At 42.6% G+C, this 12,647-nt stretch overlaps 1 protein-coding gene across 1 annotated transcript in view; it reads right to left on the bottom strand.

Annotated features, from left to right (window-relative positions):
* The window catches only part of elfn1a (extracellular leucine-rich repeat and fibronectin type III domain containing 1a), a 68,959-nt gene extending 59,189 nt beyond the window's left edge, over window positions 1–9,770 (bottom strand). The window contains exon 1 of the mRNA XM_035179753.2: window positions 9,160–9,770. The gene's annotated coding sequence lies outside the window, so the exon portion shown is untranslated. The remainder of the gene's footprint in view (window positions 1–9,159) is intronic.
* Window positions 9,771–12,647: the final 2,877 nt, after the last annotated feature.

Raw genomic sequence — 12,647 nt, 5'->3', positions numbered from 1 at the left:
GCGTTTTGTAGGTTTAGGTCTAAAAGTTTCTATGATCACATACGAGTCACAGTCTGATGTTGACCAATAACCTTGTTACCCGGGTCAACTGGGGGTCGCCCATCACCCACAAGGCGCTGCTGTATGTCATCTGTATGGCTTGTATAGGGTTGTCTCATTGGGAAGCAATCACCTCGCTCCAGCGGTTTAAACCACATTGTAGTAGAAACCGCAGTTTGAGGAAAGATTAAGGGATGACCTTCACACAGCACCAAAGTGTAGATGAGTCCTGCACTGATCAGCTGATTGCTCCTTGTCTTCGTGGCTTTCACTTCAGATGATTGTAACTTGAAAGAAATGTTTGTTCAGCCGGTGAGGGCCAATTGAGTGCACAGCAAAACACAGCTCTACATCGGTAGAGACATTACTGGGCAACGTTAGGAGTTGACTATGAGTGGCAGAGGTCTTTAAGTTTGTGTCGAACAGTGACAAGACAATTCTGGCATTACAGATTTCTCTTTTTTCACAGTTTCCTATAGTCTGTTTAACTGGTATCGAAAGTTACCAGAAAAAGTTGTGATATAAGTTTGAGAACAACCGGTGTAGGTGTTCACTGCTTCATATACTGGAGGTGGATTTGAGTGGCTGCTCGCTATACACTGTCCTTTCCTCTCACTTGCTCTTGATCTCTAGTTCGAATCCATACGAAAGCATGAAAGAGTCTGTACAGTGCTGATCTGGGATGGAGCCACATTAGCGAGGTCCTGTCGATGCAGATTCTCGGTCTCAGCTGTCAATCATGCAGCTTTTCCCCGTTTCTATAGAATCAAATAGCTAATTATAGCCAAACCTTCCAGGAAAATTAGCATTTGGACAAGCAGTGTAATAAGAACTAACTAAAATGACAGAAAACATCTTTTGACGTGTGTTTTGACTTTATAGGTTGGGTCTTTTCCCATCTGCTAACATGGAGGATGTGGGTTTAATGACCTATACTGCAGCCAGCCACCAGGTGGAGGAGGTAGATACACTTTGGCTTCACGTTTGGGGGGCCATCATGTCGTCCATCTTTATGAACATTGTATAGGACTGATCAAGAACAGGCAATTACTGCTATAGGTTAAGTAAAGATTAATATATAAAATTGTATATTTAATGTTCATTTATTAGTTATTTTTGTATTCACCAAATGTATCCATGTAGCCATTCTTCGAATATGTGGCCCACTCATCCTGTAAACCCACTTCGGGTCCAGAGTTCACTTCTACTGAAGAAAAGTCAAGTTGTGTTTTCTAAATCCAAGTAATATTACCTGCTCAGTTTCAGAGCAGGCACAATAGACTCCTCAAACAAACCACAGAGTCAGCTTTTTTGTTGTCGCTCTGAAAGGTTTACCTCTGACAAAAAGGCCTCTCTAACATTAGCACAAAAATGTGTTGGCTGAATGATTCATTTTGGACACAAAGACGCTGAAATGGGACACATCTGGGAGCGGTGCGAGAATCCGGGAAATGTTATTCATGTGCATGAGAGGATAAACTACAAAAGTGTGAAAAATGTAGAAAGAAAAGGATTACCATTTAACAGCATCAGGGATAATAGACATCTTTGTCTATGAAGAGGCGGAGGAATAGCTGATACTCGACAAGTGTTCGTCAAAGAGTGCAGGACGGAAAGACTGAGGGTCAAAGCGTTTAAAGACCCACACTGTTGCCTGCTGGCAGCGCTGACGAAAAATAAAAACAAGTTAATTAGCGCTTCATGTTTACAGAAGTCATTGAACAGGTTGATATCCTCAGTAGAGCATTAGTGTACTCGACGTGTACAAACAAAGACTGAAGTTACTTAACATTCACAGGGCGGGGAGTTTGGTATTGATTATAATGATGCCCCTTTTGACCTGAAAGAATCTTTATTTCCTTGTGTTGATGGAAAGTGTTTCCTTCAGCGTAGCACGTGGGAGGGGCTTCATTCACAGAGCATCTGTCGTCTTTAAAGGATGCTGCTCTGAAATGCATAATTGGAAGGAAACTGCAAAGTGACTAATCACACCAGTCGAGAGCGAGATATAGCAAGTCGGCTGACTTTAATTTGATTGACTGACGGCTCAGTTAATCAAATTTTAAATGTACCTTATTTTATTTCGGTGGACTTTTTAACGCCTTGGACTTTGCAGACCTGCTTGTTGAGTTTTTATATTTGCCAGAGGAACCAATTAATGTGATTGGTGTCGTGTCTTTTCAAAGAGAGAGAGAGAGAGAGAGAGAGAGAGTGTGTTCACGTGTTATCACGTGTTTGCTTCTTTGTGTGTCGTGATACAGGAAGAGTACGAGAACTTCCCTGTAGTCATTACCTGTCTGTTCATTGTTAAATAATTAAAGCACACTTACATGTGTTTTTTTAACTAAATAATATGATACTCTTTTATTGAAAGCACATTAATGCTGGATTTATTATCAAATGTAAAAAATATAAACATTTATGGTTTGAACATGGCTCACAACTTAACTTATTATTACGTTTTATTTTGAGTTTTGTTTTATAACGCCGCCAAGTGTTTCAAACTGTCTTGGACCTTGCAGGACCAACACTTGCATAGAGACAAATAATTGGGACCTTTCTACGTACTTACACATGTACATGTTTGAAAAAGTTAACACCCTCTAATCAAAGGTGGGCAGCCCTCCACCACAACTAACCACTCATGAGTGGGGATCTGGAAAGCTGCACTTGTTTTAATATTCATGCTGAAACTAAACCCCTGAAGCTACCACATCATATCCTGTCCTGCCCCTCTCCTGCTCTCGCGCACATACTTTTGCGACAGACATTTTGTATGAAGTAGAGGCCTTCTCGCCTCCGGAGTCTATTGATGATGAAGACCAGCTCGGGACATTGGTTAAGCCCCGCCTCCAAGCATTGTGTTCTAAAGGCATTTTTTTTTCATTTCCAGGGAGGAACATTTCAGCCAAAACTTAGGGGGTAGAGTTTCACTTTAACATCCACTAAGCTGTAAACTAAATTACATTTCCAGTTTCAGAAAATCACCTATTTCCGATGAATGAATAACGTCATTTTGGCACATTGTCATCACCTGACGTTACATTCACACCGAACCTGTTGGGTTTAATTCAAGAAAACTCTTCTTTACCGGCAGGTGTGACTTCAGTGACATCAGTGTTGTTTCAAAGTCAAGATTGCACCAGATAAAAATGCACCAAAGCTCTTAAGAATGAACCCGGGGCCTCCGTCCCATCAGCTGCAGCTTGTTTGTGTTGGGAAGTGAAATGACAGGGCCGTGTATTATGATTCATCATTTCCCTCAACACGCTGCAGTATAGGATCGGTCGTGTCTTTATTTTGACAGCATCCCTTCTATGATCAATGAAGAGCAGTCGCAGTCTAGACAGTAGAGTCTGTGAGACTAATTCTGATTTTCAGCTATTTATTCATCATCTCTTTTGTTGTCAGACAAACGCAAAGGGTAAAGCCGGCGCAGTCGCCAGATCCCTTTTGTTTTCATTCCTTTCTGGCATCATTTGGACCAAAGGAAAATGAATAATAGACCTAATTACACCCGTATATTCGACCGACATTAACGGCGACTAAATATGGCCTTCGTGACTGCTACCACTTCCTAATTGGCACCTCAGAGTATGTGACTGTATAGAGTGATGATGTTTGACAAAGCTGTAATTTCATTTAAAGGCAGATGTTGAAACAAAGGACAAGGGACTTACAGCAAAATATGCTTTGATCATAGTAATTTCTGTGTAACCAATACAGATTGTGCAAAAAGAATGTGCTCAGGACAAATTCAAAAATCCTCACGCCAAAATAGAAAAACTAAATCTGTTTTCTATCATTGTAATATTTATGATTTTTATCATTCTGTCAGCTAAAGCTAAATAACTTTGATAATATGTCAAAACCACGGCTGTTGAATCTGAATCAATATTTTTGCCACATGCAACAATAATTGGTACAGATACAGACAGATAGTAGGCCTGTCTATGAAGTGTCATAACAATACAGTTTTTAACAGTGTATCCTGTTTTTCTTCTTGATTTCTACTTAGAGATGCAAATGTATTTATTAGTGATAGTTTATGATATTTATTACTCCAATGTACAAATTATGTGCCATGGCCCTTAAACTAATGAACAATAGATAAGAGTAGAGGAGTTATCTGAGGCCTTGCTGTGCTTGGTGTGTGTTAATGTACAGCGTATTGGTTTGTGCTGTTGAGTGCACAATGCACAGAGGAAATATGTTGCATACTCGCCACGTAGAGCTGCAGCAGCCCTGCACATTTTTGGACCATCTCTATGTTCCTGTATCTCTAAACTCTTTGCAGCTATAATTTATTGTTTTAAGTCCCCCGGCCTGATCCGCTGCTCTCCGTCCATAATTACACGGTGACCAACACACCATAAGGTTGGTCTCATTATACTGCAGTAATCATTATACGCATTATTTGACATTACAAAATGCGTGAATTGAGCGAAAGCAGCCGGACATAAACAAATCCGGCTTCTGAAGTGAGCTTTGACAGAACCGCTATGTATCGCCGGCTTTAATGGGCTCTCCTTGTGCACGATATTCATCAAGTGGAGCAGGTGCCTGCAGATACACTGCCACGGTGTTTTGCATCCAAGCATCTAATTACTTTTTGCCGAGAAGATGGCAAGGAAGAGACAGAGCAACGTTCAGTCCGCCTCACTCTGCCATTTCGTGATGCTTGTTTACTAAAGGTTTTCGTCTATCATAAGGCAGCCAGCAGGTGGCTGGGGAAACTACACAGAAACGTTTCTGGCACTCTCGGGTGGATTAATTTTTGTGCTCTCCTAAATTAATTATGACTGATTCACACCCTCCAGTGAATCCCTGCTTCTGCGGGTTGATCCTCACAATCTGTGGTGCAGTCGCTCCTTCCAGCCTGTCACCAGATTTCTTCTCGCGTACAGTCTTTCATCGAATATGCAACAGAACATGCACCATATAAGTGGCAGTCATCTCATTTTCTACTCAACTGTAATCAGCGCATGAGATGTGAATTGAAGAAATGAAAGCACTCAGCAATAATGGTTACACCTACCTACCATGTTTTCTTTCCTCGGAACGCGCCTGGAATCCAAAGGGCCATCACGGCCACTTTCATTAAATAAACTCCCCTGAGTCAACTCAAATACATTCTGTCTCGAGATGGGAGCAGGCCACAGCTCTGCGAATGCAATATGCAGCTAACGACTCATGAGCTGCCGATTCAAGGTGCAGTGTGCTCATGTTTTTTTTTTTCTTGCATGCATTCTAGGAGATATCATCTCAGCGAAGGTGCATCTTTGTTTTGCAGTAGCTAAACGAAATGTGTCGGAGGACGGCTGCAGTTTTTTTTTGTTTGTATTTCCAGCCTTATCTTCTAGTTCCAGCCTGTATTAGATATTGGAAACCCTCAACAAATTGCCTTTCTTTGCTGAATGTTAAGTTACTTTCAATAACGTTTACTTTTCAGGACTCTTGTCCTGAGGCGTCACTCTGACAAATGGCATTGATGGTGATGTCCTTTTACTGTGCTGTCCTCCTGCCACTGAATTTTAAATGCTGAGACATAAACATTCAACCTTAAGTGTGTTTCTACAGCATTTATTATGCATTCATCGCCGCATGTTGTCAGAGTTAATTAATGAGGGTGTTTAGCTCCGGTAAGAGACGACATCGTAAAAAACCAAGGAATGAAGGTTAACCTTTTTATGTGAAGACTGAAAGCTCTCATCTGTTAAATTGTGATAGTATAGTGTATAATTAAGTTATCGCTATCCTTAAGAGGTAAGTTTAAATAGAAGTTATCCTCATCCTTAAGATTTCAGACATGGCTGCTATGGTGACACCTGTGGTTACGGGTGGTAATGACCCATAGAGCTGCTCAATCCAACAGCAACAACACCTGTAGAGCTGCTAATTCCTCCTATACGAGGGGAGAGCTAATGCATGTGTTTACAGTGTCTCAAATAGATTTAATGCAAAATTTCGCCCCAAAATTATTCCAACTTGGTATTTCTTGTGAGCACCTCACAACAAAAGCCTCCACTTGTTTTATGCATTTCATGTGAAGCAGTGACAGTGTCTTCATTAAACTCTGATACAGTTATGGGACGGTGAAGAGAGTAAACCGTGAAGTGAGTTATTAATGCGATGACATAGAATAGTTCCAGCACATCCCACATGAAGGGAAGTTGAATCCAGACCAGAAATCACAGACTCCTCCACTAACAGACTAAGACTAATATACTTACAGCTACAGATTGTAAAAAATACATTTAATCTAACTGCTGCATATGGGCTTTTTCTTCATCAGTCCAAACATTAAACACCTACTATAGAAGATGGAAGAAATTACACATTTTCTCTCTCCTCTCTTTTATTCCCCCCCCTCCATGAATAATTTCACAATAATAACAATCTTATTGAGGTAAAACAGCCCATTTTCATTTTAAACAGCTCCGAGCTCGATGTCACATGAGACGCCCGAGACTGAGGTGGTGCAACAGCTCTTGTAAAACGCCACTCGCTACTCATGGCGCAGGAAGTCGCCGCTTGAGTTCAACGGCTGTGGAGAGCCGTGGAAGTGAAATACACCGTGCTGTCGTACCATATGTTTCACAGTCTCTGCCTACAAACCCTGACTGGTCCCTTTGATTACACTTTACACATTGTTAACCATACAACCAGAGCGTCACCGCCCCAAAGTGCCCCTGGCCAAGCCTCGGTAAGTTTGCAAAAAATAAACATGCTCTTTTAGAGTTTTCTCTCATTTTTCACTGATGCAGCAAACAACATCTATATAAATGTAACTGTTACCACAAGAAACAAGCACGTTGCCCTTACACACAGGATAAAGGCATGAAGATGATTTCATCTGATGTCAGTATAGCAACAAAAAAACTGAGGTGTGGAAGGGAGCAACGGTTTAAGTCCGTGACTGGATTCAGTGTTAAAGGTTTGCCGCTATTTAAATTTAAGGATTTTTTGGTGCTTAAAACAGGAATCCATGCTTTATACAATCATCTCCATAACACTACATAAATATGTATACCCACACACAATATAAAATGAGTCAGCTCTGCAATCCTTATCGATTCAAACGATAGGCTTATATCAGACAAACTTGGTAAGAGAGCATTTTGGGTGCTTGAGTTTAAATCATTTGCAGTGTGGAGCTGGGGTACACTATAATTTGTGCTGCCATTTCCATTTAGAGAGGGTTAGTAACATTTCCAAAACCGCTGTCCCCATAGGATGTCTGTCTCTCTCAAACAGCAATTTATCGTACAGGGCAGCCTCGTCTTTTCCACTCCACACCATCATGAGAAGCTGTAATTCTCTCTCAGTATCCTCAGCACGATCTCTCTGTCTCTCTCTCCCTCTCTTGCCATCTCTCTCTCTCTCTCTCTCTCTCTCTCTCTCTCTCTCTCTCTCTCTCTCCCCCCCCCTCCACAAAGAACCAAGCTAAAGCAACTTGCATACAAAATAGCTGACTCAATCATCCAGCTGCATAATCAAGATAAGGGAGACGGGGACAGAGGGAGAAGGAAGATGTGAGGGCTAATGCAAGAGGCAGCTTTAGCAACAGCAGCAAAATGAAGACGTTTTCAAACACTTACAACTCGAGACATTCAAAAGTTGGAGGGATGTTGATTCACTAAGCTGGGGACTAAGATGGGGCTGATCTTTTGTTTGAAATAACCGGAACAAGGGCAACTTCTGATAGTTAATACAATGCAGGCAGTTCAGCGACGTAAGACAGATTGTTTGAGATTTTCTTTTTAAAACGCTTCCCTGCTCTGAATGTCGCCGAGGCAGTGAGACATTATTTAAGCAGAAGAGGTGATGCCGCACTCGCACACCTACGTCCTGTGCAGCTGAGAGGAATAAGCCACAGGAACGCTCCCTTCGCTTGTCATTTCTTTGGCTGGGACCGCAGGTGTAGGTTATATTAAACCTGGCATCGTTTCAGCTTTTTTTCCGCCCCGTGTGCTTTGGACCACTGAACACCCCCACCCCCCACCCACATAACCACCCACCCTCTACCACCACCTCCTCCTCCTCCTTCAGGGAAATCTTCATTTGTGTGAAAAGGGGTTGGCTGAACATCTTTAGAAATTAGCCCTTTTTCGAAAAAGAAAAGAGATCAATCCATATGAAGCCTCTGTGCAAGTCAAATGCATGGAGATGTCTAGCGTGTAGTTTGTACTATGCTTTCCCCAGACAGATGGCACATACGCAGCAAAATCCTCAGCTAATCTGAGTGAGACTGCACAACTGTAGCCTGCTGTAAGTACAAGACTGTGTAATCACAACATAAAAGGTTGTGCATTAATCACGTTAAAGTTGCGCTTCAAATTGCAATGAGTCATGTAGTGTGCCATGACTTAATGCAAGGTTTTATGATACAGAGATTTGTGAAACGGGCTGTCATGTTGTGACTGTGTGGGCTGGGTTCAAGCCCATAGCAAGCCCAGCAGTGCAGGGACCACACTTTTTATTTAACTTATAAAAAAGGGTCTTATTAATATTAATCCTTCTTGTTCGTGTTTAAGTCTCATTCGCATTTTAAAAAATATGAGTTTACGTGTGTGAGGGTGAAGTGGAGCTGTCCGTGGTGCTGAAGCGACATGTCATGCGGGCGGAGTTGGTCGAGGTTTACACTTGTGAAGTTCTTTAACTGGAGCTGTATCTGGTGGACGCAAATCTTATATTGTCATAAAATCGACCAGCATGTAGGTTCATTAATATAAATATAATATATGTTGATGAAATTTAGCAAAAGGGGGAACTTGTATCATACATGAAGCCAAACAAAGTCCCGTTCACACATCAGCGTGTCATCTTGCAAAGCTCTGACCGAACCGAGCACGAAATGCACCGGCTTCTGCTCACAAGTTGAGCCGTGCGTTGTTGTGTACGGTTTGCGTTCACTTTGCTACACGCACACACACACGCACGCGCACACACACACACACACACACACACACGACACTGTTCAAATCCTCGTCTTAACCTTAAAGATTTACAGCCACACACTCCCCTCATGCGCACGCACGACCAACTATAAAGTACAGAAAGCCTCACGTCTCTTATAAAACTATGCTGCGACATTAAAGTGTAAATACACCGACTTACCTGCTGGACGATTGCGGAGCAGAGAGCTTCTTCCTCCCGGTGCAAAGCTGGCGGCTCAGCGTATGTCACCACGAAGACATTCTCAAAGAGACAGCATATGTTTTCTGTTTTTTCTGTTGATAGTGGAGGGAAAAAATGAAAGGAAGAAAGAATCCCAGTTTTGTAGTTTTCTGTTTGGAGGCGCGCAGAGCGGCGGCTGCCTGCGTCAGGGGAGAGTCTCAAAGATCCATTTTGCCGTGAGTGATTTAATTCGAGGCTGAGCTCCTTTCAGCGCTTGTTCTATATGTAGCCTGTGCCGAACAGACCCGCTTTGCCTCTGGTTCACCGAGCGCTGACTCCGGCGTCTAACCACAACCAACGGAGGCGGGTTAGGTGGATGTGGTGCTGGGTGGGTGGAGGTATTACTGTATCAGTTGGACAAGTGCGAGGAGCGCGTGTTGATCCTCCAGTCTAGCCGAGGCAAAGTTTAAATCTCATAATAAGATTGTTTGTCAGCGCGAGGCTATAAATGGTGGCGGCTTCGACACGCAGCGCTTGTGGCGCGTCAAGGGAAGTGGGAGCGCGCCATGGCCGGTGTCCCGGTAAATAGACGGGGACCAGTTTCAGGTTAATGAAGATAGGTCGGAGTGAAAAGTGTCAGCGACGTCACGGGGGTTTATCCGTGAGCAAACTTTTACTCCCACCCCCCCATCTCTCTCTCTCTCTCTCTCTCTCTCTCTCTCTCTCTCTCTCTATCCCTCCCCCCCTCGCTCTCTCTCTCTCCCCCTCGCTCTCTCCCTCTCCCTGTGGATGTGCATGTGCTGCTCCACGAAGCTACAGCAATGCCTTTGAATTGCTCAATTACACAGTCCGGTTGGGGGGTATGTTTAATGTGTCATTGCATGACAGGAGATAATTTTGTTCCCCCTCACGCAAACTCGCATTCGTTCGACCAGCAGGGGGCCCCTTGATATTCAAAAGAAGTGTTTAATGTGTCCATTTAATACTATTTAGTAATTAAATGATGCCCCAATTGAAATATAATGTCTGAAAATATTGTGTATTCGTATATGCAGATGCTGTTTTATTATCTTTATGTATGGTAACGAATAGGTTAACAGGCATGTGCCCTGGTCCTACACAGACCCTTTAGACAGGGCGCTGCCTGTAAATTTCAGGGTTAAATGGAGTGGGCGTGGCCTGAGGGCGGAGCCAGGGCTGCTATTGAAGTGTAGACCATACTTCACTGAAGAGGTCAAGCTTCGGTCCCTGTGATAGTAAATCAATACATATCAATGATAAATTATTGAACACGAGAACCTCCAGAATACAAATTCCCACCCATGAAGAAATGGACCCGCACAGTGCGATACAGGGAGGTGCTTACATGAAGCAGGGGGGAGGATGAAAAGATGTTTAAATGCAGGTATGTTTCAATTTGTGGTAACCCAAGTGTTTCCTTTTTCTCCGCCTAAACAAAATCCAAATTATGCAAAACTTAATACACAAATGTGATCACAACATGGTCCAATCTGCTGTGGAATTAACAGCGAGTTGGATTGAAACCTTACATGAACACACTATCGGTGCAAACAAAGCTGAGAACCTGCAAGCAAACATCGAGGTAAAGCTGATCCGAACCCTCAAGGGTTAAAGCCAGATTGTCTGTCCCTGTGTAAATGCAGTCCCAGATTTAATTTATGGAGAGTGCAGCCTGATGTGCTCTGTAATGACGTATTCTGGGGGATGACCCGAGCAAGTCGGGAAGCGGCGGCCAGGCTGCAGATGCTCCTCTCTGAGAGGGAGCAAGTGGTTGTGTGAGGACTTGGCACAGATGCTGCAACGTCTTGTCTCATTGCAGCAGTCACATTGGAGCTGTGAAATGTGGACAGAGATGGCCCGGCCCAGGAAGTCAGAGCGTTGCAGCTGCAGCACTGAGAAATACACACACACACACACAACACACAAACACAACACACAAACACACACACACACACAAATACTCTATGATGCCCCCATATTCCTCAATGACAGTGGGCCGAGCCTGAAACATGACCCCATGATGACACAGAAGCCTTTGTGCCCGGTGCTGCCACTGCACAACAGCCTGATTTCACAAAATAAGAGTGGGAATATTTTAAGACCCACAGCAGGCACATTCTTATTCTTCTTTCCAGCAGGGAGAGCAAAATGAATTCTGACGAACGCCAGCGTCTCTGCTTCAGTTCTGACACCTCACATGCTAAATATTTCCCAGGATGCACTGCAGAAGGCTTTCTTTTCTTCATTGGCTCCTCGTTTTGTTTATTTTTTTATTCAGACACGACATGAGGACTCTGCCGCTTTCAGAGTGCAGCAGATGGTATGGGCTTAATGGAGTTTTATAATGAACCTTCCCAGCTGAATTTACCTTGAGGCCACAGTTGCTTTAATGTGGTCCAGGTATGAGCTTTGATTCCCGATGGACAGAGCTGTCATTGTTCACATGATACCAAGGATTTATTGTGCACAGAGGTGGGTGGGCGTGTGAAGGGGAATATATTTCTTAAGGTGTAATACCGTGGTCGTTCATCACTCTTTTAGCAAGTTTTAGGGATGTGGTAGGTTTGTGGGTTTTGAGGTGCAGAAGGATGACATATGAGATGAAAAACACTTTGCATATAACCCAAGGTGCAATCAGTTTGTTTGCATTTTAATATTTAACCTTCTTCTTCTGTCACTTTGCGTCCAGGTGGCACATGTTCAGCTAAACTGATGTTTTCAGGAGTTTCAAGGTGAAGCTCCGCATTATGTTAAACTTGACTGTTGGTTGTCCTTTCGGAACAAGTAAGCACAGCGATTAATTTCTTATTTCATAATTATCTATACATGCTTTAAGCTGCATTTCACAACTACCCCAGCAAATGCCAAAATCAAACAGTGGTCTCAATTATTGTGCCTCTGATTTTTGAGTCTATTTCACGAAGGGTTGCGCAAAGTCTGGATATTGCATTATATGCAACAAAATATTCAATTTTCTCATTGATATGCATCTTGTTTATTTTGTACTTTTTCATGCATATCCAATATTTACATTTTGGAATGTTTAGGTTTAATACCATATAGAATATGAAATTGCCCTCAAGATCTCAGAAACAATAACAAATATTTCATCATTAGTTAAACTTCAATGGAAATAGATTAAACCATTACAGACTTTGATACTGTTTTACTCTGGTTTTTTCTCAAGCACCATGCAGTGTGTTATAGAACAAGGAGGCTAAAACTGCATCTACAAGTTAAATCGTTTTTTTGTTATACTTAAATCTGAGAGAAGCCAGGGAATTCCTGAAGACAAAAATCACAGAAATCCTCCTTTCGTTATCAGACAGTTTGACTTGTTCTGCTCTGGAGGAGCCTGGTAATGCTTCACGTGAATCCGCAGAAACTGCTGCAAATGAAAAGATTATATTATTACATTAAGTCACTAAATGAAGTCCAGTCAGTCCGGGTGCAGAGGAAAAGATAGG

This window comes from Hippoglossus stenolepis, chromosome 16 (assembly GCF_022539355.2).
Source record: "Hippoglossus stenolepis isolate QCI-W04-F060 chromosome 16, HSTE1.2, whole genome shotgun sequence".
Classification (NCBI taxonomy): Eukaryota; Metazoa; Chordata; class Actinopteri; order Pleuronectiformes; family Pleuronectidae; genus Hippoglossus; species Hippoglossus stenolepis.
The sequence above is the reverse complement of the archived record's forward strand: the minus strand, read 5'-3'. Positions and strand labels throughout refer to the sequence as shown.